Genomic DNA, 6,000 nt, shown 5'->3' with positions numbered 1-6,000 from the left:
CACGGTGGTGAGAGAGGAGGAAGAGATGCATGGGGAAGACAGAGATGAGAGGGAGACGTGTTGGATGTGGTGGTGGAGAAGGAACAGTGGGAGAGATGGAAAGGGATGCAAGGGGGGGATTGATGGACATGGTGGTGGAGGGAGAGATGCAGCAGGGTGCTGGAGAGGAGTGATAGAAGGAGAAATGTTGGGAATGGGGCTGGTGGACAGGGACAAATGATGCTGCAGAGAGTCCATTGGAATGAGAGAGAGGGAGAAATGTTGGATGTGAAACAAATGTGCAGAAATACAGCGTAAAAAGTTTCAGTAAATTATTTTTCTTTATTTTCTGTAAGTACATGAAGCTTTATTTTTGTGTTAAATACATATATACCCATATCACATTTAAAAAAAAAATCATATTTCAAACCTCCTTCTCTACCCATTGTGGCTCTTTGTAAATCTTGGGTCAAAAATGTAGGCTATAATGGCTCTGTGCTTTAAAAAGTTTGCTGACCCCTGTCCTAAAAACCGATGCTGCTGCAAACAATGTAACAGATGAACATGTTCTAAATCTTATTGTAAACCGCATCGATTCCTTGCAGAAAATTGTGGTATATAAGATACTGTATTGTATAAATACTGCTTAGGTGGAATTTAGTCCACCAATAAGATCCATATCGTTTGCCCAGTTGAGAATCATCTAGTTTGGATAGACGTACATAGAAAATCTATTTTCCAATTCAACATCAGCTCTCCAGGTCCTAAATCTTTTATTTGTTCTCTCAAACATCTTCCCACCAGTCTTTATAGCAGTGGTTCCCAACTAGAGAGTGCACGGGGACAGAAATCCCACCCCTCCCCGCCCGTCCCCGCCAGGATCCTCTCTGTCCCCACCCGTCCCCGTCAAGATCCTCTCCGTCCCCACCCATCCCCGCAAGGAATTACCTCTATCCCCGCCCGTCCCAATAAAAAGCAGGAATTACTTCTGACAGGATCATCAATTCCACAGTTTCTTTTGTGTTTGCGCTGCTGTTTTCCTTGTGGAATCTCTTTGGTGGAACCCTTTTTTTGTTTTCTGTTTAGGTAATTAACTTATAAACCCCCTCTTTTACTAAGGCTGATGTGTCCATTATATTATATGGACGAATCCTGCTTCCAAAGCCTTCCATCCCCGTGGGAGTTCCATTGGCTAGAGGGGGGTCCCTGTGGGCCAGAGGGGGACCCCCACGGGACCCGCGGGATTCCCGCGATCCCCATTCCCGTGCAGACCTCTATTCACAACCCTGTCCTGGAGGACCACCAGCCAGTCAGGTTTTCAGGATAACCTTAATGAATATGCATGAGAGATTTGCATAAAGATTGGCATGCATATTCATTAGGGCTATCCTGAAAACCTGACTGCCTGGTAGTCCTCCAGGACAGGGTTGGGAACCACTGGTCTATAGTATACCCAAACCTTTCTACAAAGAAGGCCTCCACCGCCTCTGCTAGTAGGCCACTTTAGCCCTTGACATCAACTTTGTTTCATACAAAGTGAATACTGAAATGCATGCTCAACAACCCTTCTCTGTCTGGTTATAAAGTTTTGTAATAATCCCTCCTAGTGATCAAGCATAGTGAATTTGTGGAAATGATTCCATTGAAGTTTGGCTTTAACCAGAGCCAGCACAACAGTTACAGCAGGGGCGTACCAAGTGTATGTGTGGCAGGGGCTAAAGATTTATCTAGGGTGGCTGTGGTCTTTCCATGCAGATCACCCAGCCTTCTTGGAAGTGTGATTCTACAGTAGGCTTATGGATGTAAGTTGAATGCCTTTTACTGCAAATAGAGCAATTTACAAAATTAAAGTACAGCACAACCACCATACAAACAGCAAACATAAATGCACAGAACAATAAGAAATATTAAAAAAATTACAATCAGAAGAATCATAAATTAAAATAAACCCCTCTTTTAGTAAGCCGCAATAGAGGCTTCTACCATGGCCCACAGCGCTAACTGATCCGATGGCACTCCAACGCTCATAGAATTCCTCTGAGCATCGGAGCATTTAGCATTCCGGGCCATGGTAGAAACCTCTTAGTAAAAGACAGCCTTGATAAACAGAATTAAACAGCAACACGCAGGGGTCAATATTTAAAGTGTTTTAACCAGTCAGAAACAGCCACTGACTGGTCAAATTGTTTGTTCAGGGTTAGCTGCTCATTTTCAATGGCACTCAACTGAAAAGATGCAATTAGCGCCTAAGTGAAATTTAAAGGGCTTGCTGGCTAAGCTGAGTGGCCAAATCAGGCCGCTTAAATAACTACTCTATCTTTGGTCAAGGCTAGGTATTGTCTTGTAACCCATTCTGAGCTTTCTGGGAGGACTGGATATAAATCTAACTAACTAAATAATCTAATCTAATCTAATCTAATCCTTAGGTTTGTATACCACATCATCTCCACGTTCGTAGAGCTCGACGCGGTTTACAGTAGGAGAAATAGGAAGGAACTACAACAGAGGGTTAGAGGTAGAAGTGTGAAGAAAATTTAGAGGACTTGGGATGCCAAGATATAAGAGTTTCCTTGATTCCTAAGTTGGAGGGAGACTTACATTTTTTGAGAAAAGCCAGGTTTTCAGATGTTTGCGGAAAACTTGGAGAGAGCTCAAGCTCCGAAGAGGGGAGGTAAGGTTGTTCCAGAGCTCAGTGATTTTGAAGTGGAGGGAGGTCCCTAGCTTTCCTGTTTGGGAAATGCCTTTTAGTGAGGGGAAGGACAGTTTTAATTTGTGGGAGGATCTGGTGGTATTAGGGTTTGAGGAATTCCAAGAAAGAGGGATAAAGGGAATGAGGCTACCATATAGGATTTTGAAAGCTAAACAGGCGCATTTATAGTGGACCCTGACAATAAAAACTTAGCCAGCCAGCACTGAATATCAACATGGCCAGCTTATTTTTTTAGTGACCAAAAATAGACTGGATATTCAGTACCAATCACTGGAAACAGCCTGGCATTGAATATCCATCTTTTATAGACTATTACTGTGTGATATACATATTCTGTACACCCCCCTTTGGGTAGATAGTCCAAGTGCCCAACTTTACCTTCAAAAAATACTTCTTTTGCCGAGTCTACCTCCTTGCAGCTTCATATCACAATTCTACAGTTTCATTCCCATTAGCAAAAATAGCCTGAGGGAATAGCCTTGGTTTCATATTTATTTTTTATGAGCTTGACCCTTATTTGTAGTGATACCTACGTAACATGAGGCGAAGGCTTCCATCATTTTCGCTTGAAGGGTCTTTAGTACTGCTGTGGTCTGTACATTTATTCTGTTTTGAGATAACCTTGCAAGTTCCAGTCTGCAACACCACTTCTTGGGTTATCAATGCTTTACTACAAACATCAGACTTGACTGCCAATCTTTATGCGGTCACATTTAGATTGTCAGATAGCAGTTTAATTAATGTACTTTGAAAGTTCAGTGCTAAAGTAGATAAAGTAAAAATGGATAAGCTAATTTTCTTATGAAATCTCAGTCTTAAACCTTGAGAAAAGCAAAAATAGTTTGAAATGTCAGTGATATACTGTATGATTGATAATGAGGCAGTATTTTTATTTTCTCTTTTAAGCTCATGAGTGACTTGGCCCATTGCCATATCTGAAGTCAAGATGAATTATACTGGACATAGGAAGATATGTCTCGCCCAGAGCGCTTATAATCTAAGGGGCCTATTAACCCATAGTACAATTGGACTTTGTAAGTTATTTTACTGCTAGAAGATTTACCACTACTACTTATTTTTACAACGCTGCTAGATATAAGCAGCGCTGTACATTAGAACAATCAAGACACAGTCCCTGCTGAGAAGAGCTTACAATTTATTGTGGATTCACTAACACACTTTACCTTAGTAGCATGGGTTAGTGAATCTGAAGGTTCATTTACTTTTGCATTGCTACAGCTAGGAATAATGGGCTTTCCCGATAGGGACAAACAGGGCAGCTACCCTGGGCCCCATGGATTTAGGGGACCCTTGAAGGCCGGCATGTTTCCACCCTCTCTGGCATACCCCTGGCCTTCCCAGTCTAACCTTAAAAAGTAATTGTCTTCAGAGAATCACCCCCGCTTCAGCAATTCTAACAGGCTGCCTGTGGCCTCCACTGCACTTTCCCTCTGCCACGCTCACACCCCACCTCTGACATAATGGAAAGTGTGGCAGAGGCCACGGGCATGTTAGGATTACTGCAGCGCCAGTGATCCTCTGTATACACAACTGCTTTTTAAAGTTAGACTGGGAAAGCCAGGGGGACACCGGACAAGGGTGGAGACGAGAAACATACCGGCACACAGGGTCCTCCTGGAGCAGTTCTTCTTGAAAAAGACAGATTTGTGGGGGGAGGGGGGTGTCAAAGAAAGGGGGATATGCCAGAGCACCCAGACTGAGGGTGGGGGAGAAGTGAAGGAGAAGAAATAATGGGCCTGAAAACAAAGGAGAGGGAGAGAGATTGTAGACAATGGGATGGAGGAAGGGAAAAAAAGGGAGAGGGATTCTGGACTGCTTCTCCCTTACCTTTTGAAGAATGTGTCTCATGGTACAATTTATAAGTTTTTGCATGTGCGAGAGCAAGATTCTGGAGAGCTGTAGGATCTGAAATATCATCAGTGCTTGCTGCACGAAGAGTCTCGGTTAGGCTACTAAAGGTCATCCAGGTGTCAACCAAATCGCCAAAAACCTGAAAAGCAAAGCCTGCATAATCTATGAAGTAGTTGGTCAAGATTGGGCTCTTCCAGCTTCCATAGCGTGAACGCAGAACTTGAGGTAGATGTCGGTAGTGCAGAATGGCCACTGGTTTGATGTCTGCTGCAATCAGTTCGCGGAATATTTTTCTGTAGCATTCCACCTTGTTGCGGTCAGGAAACTTTGAATTTCCCCCCGGGAGAATTTCTGCCCAGGACAGCCTGATTTTATAATGAGTAACTCCGCTGTCATGAAGGTGAGTGAAGAATCCTGTCAGGGAGATTGGCAGGGGTTCTTGGCACACAAAGTTTTCTTCTCCAGTAGAGCCTTGTGTGCCAAAGGACTTAGCTTTGCCATTTAAATGATTAAATATGTCATTAGTTAAAGGACCAGCAACTGCTATAACATTTTCAGCCAAGTTCCAGTTTACCCCCTGGCAAGGAAACCAGAACAGCAAAAATAATGATATACGGAAGATTGGCTTCATTTTAGATGGTGTCTGATCACCAAGAGCTGGTGCGTTGCAGTTCATTGTATATTAAGCATCGTAACATTAATATTTAACCAGCGTTATCTATTTTGCAGATAAATAAAATTGCTGATGAGAAAAGATAGAATATTTGAGAACAAGGAATTAGAGGAAGGCTGTTGTCAGAAGAAAAATAATGTCATGTAAGCACCTGTCGTAGGCCAAGGTCAGACAGAAAATGATGGGTGAGCTGGATCTTTGGTCTGATCCAGTTTAACAATCCTAGCAATGGAGAGGAGCCAAATTAAGATACCTGGCAGGTTTTTTTCTGGTTCTTTATGTTTAGTTATTTTTATGGCTTTGCTTCCATCCCACTAGTCTCGGACTTCTGTCCCCTTGTCTGAAGTAAAGGACTGAGGAGACTGGCCAGTGCTTTCATCTTGCTAATGGTCTACTTTTCTCTCATCACTTCACCTTCCGCAGCAAAAAACAAAAAACCCCCAACAGTATGCGGCAAGTTTACATGGCAGTTAGGATTACATTATTGGAAAAGTGATTGCTGCATTAATCCCATAAGAATTGCAGCTGCTGGGTCAGATCAATGGTCCATCGTGCCCAGCAGTCCGCTCATGCGGCGGCCCTCCGGTCAAAGACCAGCGCCCTAACTGAGACCAGCCCTACCTAAGTACATTCTGGGTCAGCAGGAACTTGTCTAACTTTGTCTTGAATCCCTGGAGGGTGATTTCCCCTATGACAGACTCCGGAAGAACGTTCCAGCTTTCTACCACTCTCTGGGTGAAGAACTTCCTTATGTTCGTACGGAATT

This window comes from Geotrypetes seraphini, chromosome 5 (assembly GCF_902459505.1).
Source record: "Geotrypetes seraphini chromosome 5, aGeoSer1.1, whole genome shotgun sequence".
Lineage (NCBI taxonomy): Eukaryota > Metazoa > Chordata > Amphibia > Gymnophiona > Dermophiidae > Geotrypetes > Geotrypetes seraphini.
Note: the sequence above shows the minus strand (reverse complement) of the source record.